Here is a 12156-nt window from a genome sequence, read left to right as displayed (position 1 = left end):
ATATAAACCAAAACTGGCCTGCTACAGGTGTACAAATTTGATTGTTCAAAAATTGACTATTGTTATTTATACTCTAGAACTTGGTTTGTGTGAAATTTTGTTGGTTTGAATTGAAAACCAAAATTAGCCTGCTACAGGTGTAGAAATTTAGTTGCTCAAAAATGTACTATTACCATCAAGATTTTTATTTTATATTACAAAAAATATATTTTGTCACAGTTTTCTTTTACTTAACAATCTTTACAGTAAAAGATGTCTCATTTTTTGCAAACTGTAGAGTTAAAAAAAACCTTAAAATAATAGAGAAGAAAAGGTGGGTTAGTTGTCTTATATAGTTGCTACAGGTGTACAAATTTGGGCCCTCGGTACTAAGTCCTCAGCCACCACTATTTCTCCCGTTGTAGCATCCGTGCCTTGTACCAGCAACGTCCCAGGAGCAGCACCCATGCCCTTACCAATGCAGTTACTGGGATTGTACACTTAATGGCCGACATATAGACAAGCGCTTGTGGCCAGAAACATTTCCCTGATGGCATACTGGGTGAACATTATGGAGGTTGAGGTCGACTCCCAACCTGGCATGACACATGGGTTACCGACGCTGAGGATTGCTGGCCTTCTATCAGAGTTTCCTCCAGCAGTTCCTGCACCCCCTCCTGCTTCTCAGCCTCCATCTCTAAGGTGCTATCTCAGAGCACATTGCTCAAATCAGTTGGAAGCAGGAAGCTCTGCAGCACTGCCTCAGAAAAGAAGCAACAAGCTCTGCTGAAGCTAATTTGTCTAGAAGACAAACTGCACACATTAGCAGAGTTATTGAAAGTAATAATAGATCACACAGACCAAGCATGGTCGTGTGTGATAGTGGCCTTAACCTGTTGGTGGCTGTGAAGCTTGGCAATCTAACACAAGTACCATGCTTGGCCCACATACTCAACTTGGTAGGTCAGCGGTTTCTGAAAACCTATCCTTATTTGCCAGAGATACTGTTCAAGGTACGACGCTTCAGTGCCCATTTCCGCAAGTCAGCTGCAGCTGCCGCTGCTCTGGCAGTGCTGCAGCAGTGCATGCAAATGCCAGCTCACCGACTGGTGTGCGACATAACCACGTACTGGAAAAGCACTGCTACAAAGTATGCACACCACACAAATATGAAGGATTATATACAAAACATATTTATTGCAAACATGAACACATCACTACAAATAAAACATCATTAAAACCAAAACTTACAAAATTCCCTGATGAAGCTCCACTTGCTGGAGCGATACACGTGGGTCATTTCTTCCACCCCTCTTGGACATGGAATTGTGGTCCTCTGCCCTCGTTACATGCCACACTTTGGGTAATATAACTTTGTATTGCTTACAGCCGAGATCGAGTTCATTGTTGGTCTATTTAGATACGTTTGGGATTTTCCATGAGCTACCCCATGTGGTTTATCTCTTATATCCCTTATCATATGTGTTCCTGTGGTTTGGGCCATGTGGGATATATTTTCCTTATTTAGGGCTGTTTATATTGCCTCATGAGCCAATAGGTTTTAGGCTTTCTATATGTTTCTGTTATATCAGACATGTATCATACGTCCTGAGGGGTTGCAATTTTGTAAGTTTTGGTTTTAATGATGTTTTATTTGTAGTGATGTGTTCATGTTTGCAATAAATATGTTTTGTATATAATCCTTCATATTTGTGTGGTGTGCATACATTGCAGCAGTGCTTTTCCTCTTTTTTTGCATGTTTTCATTACTGCTGACATCACACCCCTAGTTTGTTTATGATCTATATACATGGTTGTGCGCTTAGTCTTCATGTACATAACCACGTACTGGAACTCCCCACTGCACATGCTAGCAAAGCTTTGTGAACAGCAGAGGTCAATTGTGGAATACCAGCTCCAACATGCCTGTCAATATTCTGGTCAGCCTCCACACATAACAACTGAAGAGTGGGTATGGATGTCTGACTTTTGTGCAGTTCTCCAAGACTTTGAGGACTCCACAAAGATGGTGAGTTTCGATGACGCCATCTTCAGCAGAACGATCCCGCTTTTGTGCCTATTTAAAAAGTCGCTGCTTACAATCAAACATGAAGCTTTGCATCCGGATTAGGTGGAGACAGAGGAAGACATGAGAGATACTACTCAGCCCAGCCTCATCTCATTTGCTCAGCACAGAATGGGTAACTATGAGGAGGTGGAGGAAGAGGAGGAGGAACTGGAACTGGCTGATGGCGCAAAAGAGGCTAGTACCCACACAAGCTTCGTCCCTTCTCTCCTAAGTGGATGGACTGAGGAGGAGAATAATGAGGAAAAGATGTAGGAGGAAGAGGAGATGGAGAGCAGTTATCATTGATGGAGACAGGGAAGTGTTGGCTGTAGGGTCCTTGGCACATATGGCAGACTTTATGTACCACTACCTTTCCTGTGACCCTCGCGTTAGATTCATCTTGACCAATAAAGAGCACTGGTCATTTACCCTGATAGACCCAGGCTACAAGGAGAACTTTGCATCTTTTCTTTCTAAGGTGGGGAGGTCTTCTAAAATCGTGCTATACCAGACGGCCATGGTGGAAAATATGTTGAAATAATTTCCATCAAATAATGCTAGCAGCAGGGGGCAAGCTTCCTTGCCAAACCAAGAAGAAGAGGAGAGAGAGACACCCAACAGGTACAGCAGAGGCAGGAGTACACTGTCAAAGGCCTGGGCCAATTTCATGACACCCTCACAACATTCATGCCCTGATGTCCGAGTAATTTTGACAAGCAAGGAAAAGTTTTAAAAGATAGTCAAGCAATACCTGGCCGACAAAACCAACGTACTCCCTAATTCCTCTGCGACCTATAGCTATTGGGTCTCAATGCTGGACACCTGGCATGAGCTGTCACTCTATGCCTTGGAGGGGTTCTGCTGCACTGCCGCTACAGTCTTGTCTGAGAAGGCTTTTAGTGCCACTGGGGGGTCATAACAGACAGGCAATTTCACCTGTCAACAGAAGGTAAAGGTACCTTCACACTGAACGATATCGCTAGCGATCCGTGACGTTGCAGCGTCCTGGCTAGCGATATCGTTCAGTTTGACACGCAGCAGCGATCAGGATCCTGCTGTGATGTAACCCGATGTTTACCCTGGTTACCGGCATCGTTGGTCACTGGAGAGCTGTCTGTGTGACAGCTCTCCAGCGACCAAACAGCGACGCTGCAGTGATCAACATCGTTGTCGGTATCGCTGCAGCGTCGCTTAGTGTGAAGGTACCTTAACAGACTCACTCTGATAACAATGAATAAAGCCTGGATTAGACCTGACTTTTCCATGCCACCAGATAACAGCAGCACATAAAGTGTTTTTAACATTCAATATTTGAATGAGGCCCTCCAGTTGTTTCCTTTTAGGGTCTATGGATGTCATTACAAACAGAGTGATCTATTTCAAGTGTTTATTTCTGTTAATGATGATTATGACTTACAGCCAATGAAAACTCAAAATTCATTATCTCAGTAAATTAGAATACTTTATAACACCAGCTTTAAAAATGATCTTAAAATCTGAAATGTTGGTCTACTGAAATGCATATTCAGTAAATACACTCAATACTTGGTTGGGGCTCCTTTTGCATCAATTACTGCATCAATGCGGCGTGGCATGGATGCTTTTTGATGATTTTCTAATTTTGTGAGAAACACTTGTACATGATGATATACAGCAAAAGAAAATGATCTTTTTAACAAAGCAGATCATTTTGTCCGATGAATGAGTGTTTTGCTAATTTGTTGAGTTGTCAGCAGCCTGTTTCTACTCCACGATTATCAGGAAGGAGCTTTCAGTTCCCGATTATTATGCAGTGTAAATGCACCTTAAGAGTATAATAATAATAATAATAATCTTTATTTTTATATAGCGCCAACATATTCCGCAGCGCTTTACAGTTTGCACACATTATCATCACTGTCCCCGTTGGGCTCACAATCTAGAATTCCTATCAGTATGTCTTTAGAATGTGGGAGGAAACCGGAGTGCCCGGAGGAAACCCATGCAAACACGGAAAGAACATACAAACTCTTTGCAGATGTTGTCCTGGGTGGGATTAGAACCCAGGACCCCAGCGCTGCAAGGCTGCAGTGCTAACCACTGAGCCACCGTGCTGCCCAAGAGTATGTGCGTTATAACTGATAATACCGTCATAGATAATAGGTGTAATAGTACTACTTAGTTGTACTGACAGGTAAGATGGACTGTCACTTTAAGTGCACTGTAGCTTCAATGGATTTCATCACAGACCCGGAAAAAGGAAGTGTGAGCTGTGTGAGTGTGTAGAGACTGTGCTGGGCTGACACCTGAGTATGTGAGCTGCAGCCAGCAATAGCTGTAGTGCAGTATGGGCAGTGCGTGCTTAGTCACTGGCTGTAATGCAGAATGTAAGTAACACTGGGTTTGCTCAGGGATTATTATCCTAATGTTAATGTCACTGTATGTTATATTTATACATAATTTATTCTTCTATTATTGTCATCTGCTTATGTGTGCACACTGTGTCAGTAGAGTATCAGGCTTCCTGTATACATCGTAACATAACTTGGTTATTCATCTCTTCAGCCTAAACTGATTCTGTAACATAATATTTTGTCACAATACATGTAGTTTCTATATCATAACTATGTATTAATTTATCAAAATGTAATCAGATGTATAGCAAAACCTGAAGGATTTTTATTAATCAGGTATTCTGGATTAACGGACAGACGTAGAAATGAATAACCTCCCGTAAAGGGCTGTTAGAGGGTCTTCAGAGAGTTAGCTATTCATACAAATTATGTTATCACTGTTTTGAATCTGAGGAATTTCATAATTGCTGCCTGCTCAGTCTTCTACTTCTGCTCTTGAGAAATTTCACAGTACACAGCAGATCAGAGTACAGAATTACCATCCTGGATTATCAGATTGATACTCTGCACAAACTTTTTTTCAGTTTTTAAACCTAGATTATGCAGCATTTTGAAAAATTACTCCCCCTTCCCAAAAAAGGAATTTTCTACTATTTCCTATAAGCTGTAAATCAACATCTAGGCAAAGCGTTTTTCGCCAAAAAATACAGATGAAGACAAAGAAAAAAATTGTGTGTGTGAATTAAGTCAGCGCTAGAGAATTACTGTAACAATATATATTCAGACTTGGACTGGCCCGCAGGAAGACAGGTGAATTGCCCGGTGGGCCCCCTACTTTCCTATAAGAGCAGTAGTTGGCACAATATACTTGATTCACTATGAACAGACAAAGGTAGCATCTTATTAATCATTTAACAAACTATCCAGTTTAGTATATGGAAGCAAAGATACATTTGTGAATGAGGGTCATGTGATATTTAAATTTAACTGAACAGTCGACCCCCAGAGTCAATGTTACTGGTGGGTACTTCACAACCCAGTCCAATAATGAATACATTCCATTATATACAATAGGTTAGCAATGTATATAATGAATGTGACTCCCTTACAATAACACTATATGTAAGAAAGTTTACATAGGTCAGGTCAGTAATTATACATGTCAGGTCAGCAATTTTATGTATGATAATTTGATTCCATAATATAGTTGTGTAGGTACATGCAGCTATAGAAGTCAGAGATATATGTGCGCAGAAATGAAAGAGTCCCATATAAAAGGATGTGTCTTTCTAATTTTTGATAGACAGGAATTTGCTATAATCTATAATCTCAAAATGTCCCGTGGAGGTAATAATAATAATAATTTTATTTCTATAGCGCCCAACATATTCTGCAGCACTTTACATTTTATAAGGTACTTGTACAGACAATAAAATACATTACAGAATAACAATAATCACATAAATCAACAGACACCAAGAGGAATGAGGGCCCTGCTTGCAAGCATACAATCTATGAGGAAATAGGGGAGACACGAAAGGTGGATGGTAAAAATTGCTTACATTGTTCTGACCAGCCATAATGTAATAAATATGGTGTTCATGTAATTCTGCATGAAGTGGTTACCAACCAGAATGTGTAAAAGTATAGACACAGAGGGCTGTTAAATGGATAAAGTGTGTAAGAACAGATGATATGAGGGTCCTAGTTTTGAAGAAAAATTTGAATGGGCAACACAGGGATAGTTAGATCAATATGTCGAGGATGTAGGCCAGTCTGAAAAAATGCGTTTTAGGGCACACATAAAACTGTGAGTACTGGGGATAATCAAATTGTCCTGGGTAGTGCATTCCAAAGATTTGGAGCAGCACGCGAGAAGTCTTGGAGATAGGAGTGGGGGGTTCGGATTATTGAGGATGTTAATCTTCGGTCATTAGCAGAACAGAGTGCATGGGAAGGGTGGTAGACTGAGACGAGGGAGGAAATGTAGGATGGTGCTGATCTGTGGAGCACTTTGTGGGTGATAGTGATAAGTTTATATTGAACTCTGGAGTGGATGGGTAACTAGTGCAATGACTGGCACAGGGTAGAGGCATCGATGTAATGGTTGTTGAGAAATACGATCCTAGCTGCAGCATTTAAGATAGATTGGAGGGGGAGAGTTTAGTATTATAATTATTATACATTTTTATAGCACCATTTATTCCATGGTGCTTTACATGTGAACAGGGCAAATATAGACAAGTACAATAAACATGAGTAAAACAAAGCACACACAAGTACAGAAGGAGAGAGGACCCTGCCCGCGAGGGCTCACAGTCTAGAGTGGATGGGTGAGGATACACTAGGAGAGGGTAGAGCTGGTCATGTGGCGGTTCAGTAGACTGGGGATCACTGCAGGTTGTAGGCTTGTCGGAAGAGGTGGGTCTTCAGGTTCCTTTTGAAGGTTTCCGTGGTAGGCGAGAGCCTGATGTGTTGGGGTAGAGAGTTCCAGAGTATTGGGGAAGCATGGGAGAAGTCTTGGATGCGGTTGTGGATAGAAGAGATGAGGAGTAGAGTTTTTACAGAGTCGAAAGTCGGGGTATGTGCACACAATTAGTAATTGCTGCAGGTTGGACCCTGCGTACTTGTGCAGAGTCCAACCTGCAGCATCCAGGTGTAACAGCATAGTAGATGGGATTTCAGGAAATCCCATGCCCTCTATGTGTGCACAGATGCCCACGACTTACCCATGGAGACTGATATGCGGCGTGTCTTTCCAGACCGCAGAATTACTATTTATATTGCGGAGATGCGAGCCTCCGCAAGATAAATTTCACCCGTACAATGTATTGGACGCGGTGATTTGGCATGGTTCAATGAATACATGCGGATTCACCTGCGTTCAATAGACGGCAGTGATTTGTACGCATCGGAAAGTGCTGTGTCCAAAGCGCTGCCAATTACTGAACGTCCGCACATACTCTAAGAGAAGGTCGAATTCTAGAAATGTTTTTGAGGTGTAGATGACAAGAAAGAGCCAGTGATCGGCTGTGGGGGTGAATGGAAGATCTGAATCAAGTATGACCCCAAGAATCGAGCATGTTGCTTGGAAATAAGGGAAGAACCACACATGGAAATGGCAATGTCGGGCATAGGTAGGTTAGGTAGATACAGTAGATGAATATGATAACTTTCTCTTACTACTTCTTCTATTGACATAAATGTCCACAATAGGGCTCTTTCACACATCAGTTTTTTTTTTTTGGTACGTGAACTATCTTTTATTTAGGCAGATAGATCCCAGAAGTATTAATTTGCCTTTTCACATGTCCTTTTTTGCAAACCAATTGTCCGCAAAAAACGGAAATACTGTATGTCCTACTTTGATCCATGCTGTAGAGCAAACTCTCCAGTGCAAACTCTCCAGTGCAAGTTAATGGCCAATGTGAAAGAAAGTGAATAACCCACAGATGTCATCCCTGTGCTTTTACTGGTTAAAGGATAAGAGAAGCAAAGAATTTTTTTTTCATTGGAGAAAAAAAAATGGATGAAACAAGGACTGTAATAGCTGATGCACGTACCAATTATGGGTGCAGCACACTGAAAAATGTGCATACCATTTTTTACAGATGAGAAAAAAAACAAGTGTGAAACTGCTCTGAGGCTCAGTGCACATCAACATTATGGGTTCTGTTATTCTGTTTTGTATTAGGAATAAAGTAACATAACTCATGGTAATAACAAAATAATAATAATTTTATTTCAATAGCGCCAACAGATTCCACAGCACTTTATAATTCAGTGGGTCATATATAGGCAAAATCAGACATTACAAGGTAACCCATAATTCAACAATTCAAACAAAAGGTGTGAGAGCCCCGCTCGCAAGTTGACAATCTATGAGAAAATCATGTAACGTAAAAAGTGCTTGCAGTATATGGTGCAGTAATCTGTACAATAAATAGGGGGATTAAAATAAAGCTGCATGAGCCGGTCACCAGCCAATATCTATATGTCCAGATATAAAGTACTACATGTGCACGAAGGGTGAGGGGACCACATTGTGAGGAGAAATGTAGGAAGAGAGGACTGAGAATATGAGAATAGTTATATTAGTGAGGTGATGTGACAGTCCTGCTTCAAAGTGAACCTGTCACCCCCAAAATGGAAGGTGAGCTAAGCCCACTGGCATCAGGGGCTTATCTACAGCATTCTGGAATGCTGTAGATAAGCCCCCGATGTATCCTGAAAGATGAGAAAAAGAGGTTAGATTATACTCACCCAGGGGCGGTCCCGCTGCGGTCCGGTCCGATGGGTGTCTTCATAGGATGACGTCCTCTTCTTGTCTTCACTCCGCAGCTCCGGCGAAGGCGTACTTTGTCTGCCCTGTTGAGGGCAGAGCCAAGTCATGCAGTACGCAGGCGCCGGGCCTCTCTGACCTTTCCCGGCACACTGCAGTACCTTTCTCTGCCCTCATCAAGACAAGAAGAGGACGTGATCGTAAGTAGATGGGAGGCCCCGGACCGGACCGCGACGCCCATCGGATCGCACCACCCACCCAGGTGAGTATAATCTAACCTCTTTTTCTCATCTTTCAGGTTACATCGGGGGCTTATCTACAGCATTACAGATTGCTGTAGATAAGCCCCTGATGCCGGTGGGCTTAGCTCACCTTCCATTTTGGAGGTGACAGGTTCCCTTTAAAAGATGTGTTTTTGCGGCACACGAAATTTAGTGGACCCTGGAAATTAATAAGATTGTTGTCGACATTTTGTCACACATTGTGTTCTAAGTATTGTAATAACCTTAGAGCTCAGAGGTGCACAACTCTAGTCCTCAAGGGCCACCAACAATGTACATTTTCAGAATTTCCTTAGTATTGCACAGATGATAATGTAATCACCTCCACAGGTGACGATTACACTGTTGGTGGCCCTTGAGGACTGGAGTTGTGCATCCCTAAAATAGCTGCACACGTTCTAGCAAACTGCCATAAAAACAGTGTTCAGGGTTAGTGGCCAACTCTTACAGATCAACTTATGACCATTCCTTCAACCAAAACCTTAAATTATGGTCCGATTGCAAAAAAAAAAGCACAATCTTTCATTCACTCTAAAGTACAGGCCAGAACAAGCCTGCGGCTTTAGGCAAAGGCCAGCATGGCATGGGTGTGGAGGGGTGGGGATACCGTCAATGGGGTGGGTTATGCAAAGGAGGGGGTTTTTATAGGGCTAGTTAGGGAGAAGTTTGGCTAGTTCCTGCTCCGGAATCGCCATGAGCAGTCCTTTCCTTATCCCACTGAACACTCACCATGGGGTCCGTGGAGCAGGTCCTTGAGACTCTATGGCTGGCTGCAGAAAGGCAGCCGCCTGTGTGGCTGGAAACTTAGGTGATGGCCATTATCGGAGGCATTGGGGGTCGGTGTCAGTGAACTTGGCAGGCGCGCGGCATCCCCGGCGTGTGCAGCCTCCGGAGCGGTTATCCCCTAACGCGCCTCCTCGGTCCCAGCACCAGCACAGGAGCCCCTCCAGGGACATTCTGGGCTGGGTGCCTGCCTGCAATCACCCTAGCATGCCCCAGTCTGGGAGGAATCCATCAGCCGGGCTGGGGCCTGCGGAAGTGTCCAGCCCTTCTCCTCCGTTGCTGCTGGAGGTGGAGCCTACACACGTCGGGACTTCGTTCACTTCCTGTGATGTCACGGCGGGTCGCCGTGGTGATGATCCTTTCAGGTGGTCTGCCTCCTTTGGATCGAGATGGCGGGGATGCCCATATTCGATGCAGTGGCAGGTGGCGCCTCGGTGGATTTGGGGCTGCCAGACCTGCCAAGGGAGTTTGGATCACCGGCATTATCATCCAGCAGGGCTGGTGAGGAATCGCAGTGGTCGTTAACGGGAAGCAGAGCGGGCGGTGGGTTTGCGCCTGGAGGGTGCACCTTCCTGGCTGGGCCTGCTGGCTTATCTGAGGCATGCGGCTCAGGCTTTTTGAGGGTCGTGGGGCCTGTCGGGGCTGCAGCTTCAGGATCCTCCAGGTCATCGGTATGCGGACCCCAGGCACCTGAGGGTCCACTGGGCGGAGTGAGGTCAACAGACGGCTTGATGGACTCGAGGTCTGCATCTGGGGGGATCACAGCTCCCTTGCAGCCTGGTTAGTATAACTCTATGTCCTGTCCGTCTCTGTCATTTCCTTTGTCACAGTCATTGGGGGTTAATCAGGTGGTGGGATCTGTAGTACCAGGCCAGAGCGATGGGGTTACGGATGATTTAGGGGGTGTTGAGGTTCAGGAGATTTTGAGTACTGTGCGGGATTTGCTTACACGTTTAGAGGGGGATAAATCGATGCCGGGACAGTTAGTCGCATGGGTGGGACCACAAGGGGTAGTTCACTTTGTAGCAGGTTGGGGTTTAGTTGCGCCCAGTAGAAGTTCTGACCCGGTGTCTTTGTCCGTTCAGACAGAAAAGGAATGTAAGATTCACTTAGATGATAGGGCACATGGGGAGGTTTACGTTTGTTTTGTGGGCATGCTTGGGGTTCATCTTAAGAAGGAAGTGGGGGAGAGGATTTGGAAAGATGATTATGTAGAAATCTTTTCACTTCTTCCTTTGGAAAAACTTAAATTGGATAAAGGTAAAAAAGATGAGAGTAAGAAGGAGGAGGAAAAACGGAGGTGGCGCCTCATCCCACAGAGGTTTGTTAATTGGTTACAGGCGTTTGCTATTTTGGCAAGTGTGGTAGGGAAGAAGGCACCGGAGAATTACTTTGGTCTGTTCTGCTACATGGATTCGATTGGGGAGGTGCATAGGGTGTATGGGGGTCAGGCGTTTCTACTCTACGACGAGCAGTTCAGGCAGAGAAAACAGAGAAAAGCGATTCATCCAGCGATCCAATGGGATCAGAAGGATATTACTTTGTGGCTGTGGGTCATGGCACTGACTAGGTTGGGTCATTCCTTTCAGGGAGGGGGCCGGGGTCGTCGGCCAGTTTACCTCGCAAGGAAATGCTCATGGAGCCGGGGGTCAGTCAGGAGTCCAGAAACACAGTTGATGCTGGCAATTTAATGATGGCCAGTATAAATTTGGATCCACATGCAAGTTCAAGCATGTGTGCTCGCACTGCAATGGTTCCTCTCATGGTGCCGCGAGATGCTTCAAAAAGAATAAGGCAAAGCCAGAATCTAGTAATTCCAAAGGGGGTGATGCCAGTGAAGCTGGACGCGATGGTCCCCTATCTAAATAGGTTCCTGGACAGGAGTAGGGCAGATCTTTTGTTGTTGGGTTTTCAGGAAAGTTCTAGGATCACGGCCCCTCCTTTTGAAATTCCAAAAACTTTAAGGAATCTCAGGTTGGCTCAGCAATATGCTGAGATTGATACGGAGAAATTGAGTATGGAAGTTGCTTTGGGCAGGATGTCCAGACCTCTTCAGGTTCCCCCATTGGTAGATTTGGTAGTTTTGCCCTTGGGTGTTGTGCCGAAGAAAGAGACAAATAAATTCAGGCTGATTCACCATTTGTCCTTGGGGTAGGTCGGTAAATGACAGGATAGACCCGGAGCTTTGTTCCGTGGTTTATACATCTTTTGATGAAGCTGCTCATTGGGTGCGTCATTGTGGTAGGAGGGCCCATCTGGCTAAAACCGATATTTAATCTGCTTTTTGTTTAGTACCGGTTCACCCCGAGTGTGTGAAGTTGTTGAGTTGTGTTTGGAATGGGGTTTTTTTGTTGATAGATGTTTACAAATGGGCTGTTCCTTGTCTTGTTCCTTTTTTGAGGCCTTTATTGCCTTTGTTGAGTGGGTTGT

General features: G+C 44.1%; 1 protein-coding gene across 7 annotated transcripts in view; it reads left to right on the top strand.

Annotated features, from left to right (window-relative positions):
• Positions 1-12156, top strand: part of PHTF1 (putative homeodomain transcription factor 1) — a 322067-nt gene that overhangs the window by 13538 nt on the left and 296373 nt on the right. For 2 of the 7 annotated variants that reach the window (XM_069761764.1, XM_069761758.1), the window contains exon 1: positions 4294-4413. The exons of 1 other annotated variant lie outside the window; for it this stretch is intronic. The gene's annotated coding sequence lies outside the window, so the exon portion shown is untranslated. Of the gene's footprint in view, positions 1-4293; positions 4414-8905; positions 8925-12156 lie in introns of those variants that run through there. 4 more of the 7 variants (XM_069761759.1, XM_069761760.1, XM_069761763.1 and 1 more) reach the window with 3 other exon arrangements.

This window comes from Ranitomeya imitator, chromosome 3 (genome assembly GCF_032444005.1).
Source record: "Ranitomeya imitator isolate aRanImi1 chromosome 3, aRanImi1.pri, whole genome shotgun sequence".
Taxonomy (NCBI): Eukaryota; Metazoa; Chordata; class Amphibia; order Anura; family Dendrobatidae; genus Ranitomeya; species Ranitomeya imitator.
The sequence above is the reverse complement of the archived record's forward strand: the minus strand, read 5'-3'. Positions and strand labels throughout refer to the sequence as shown.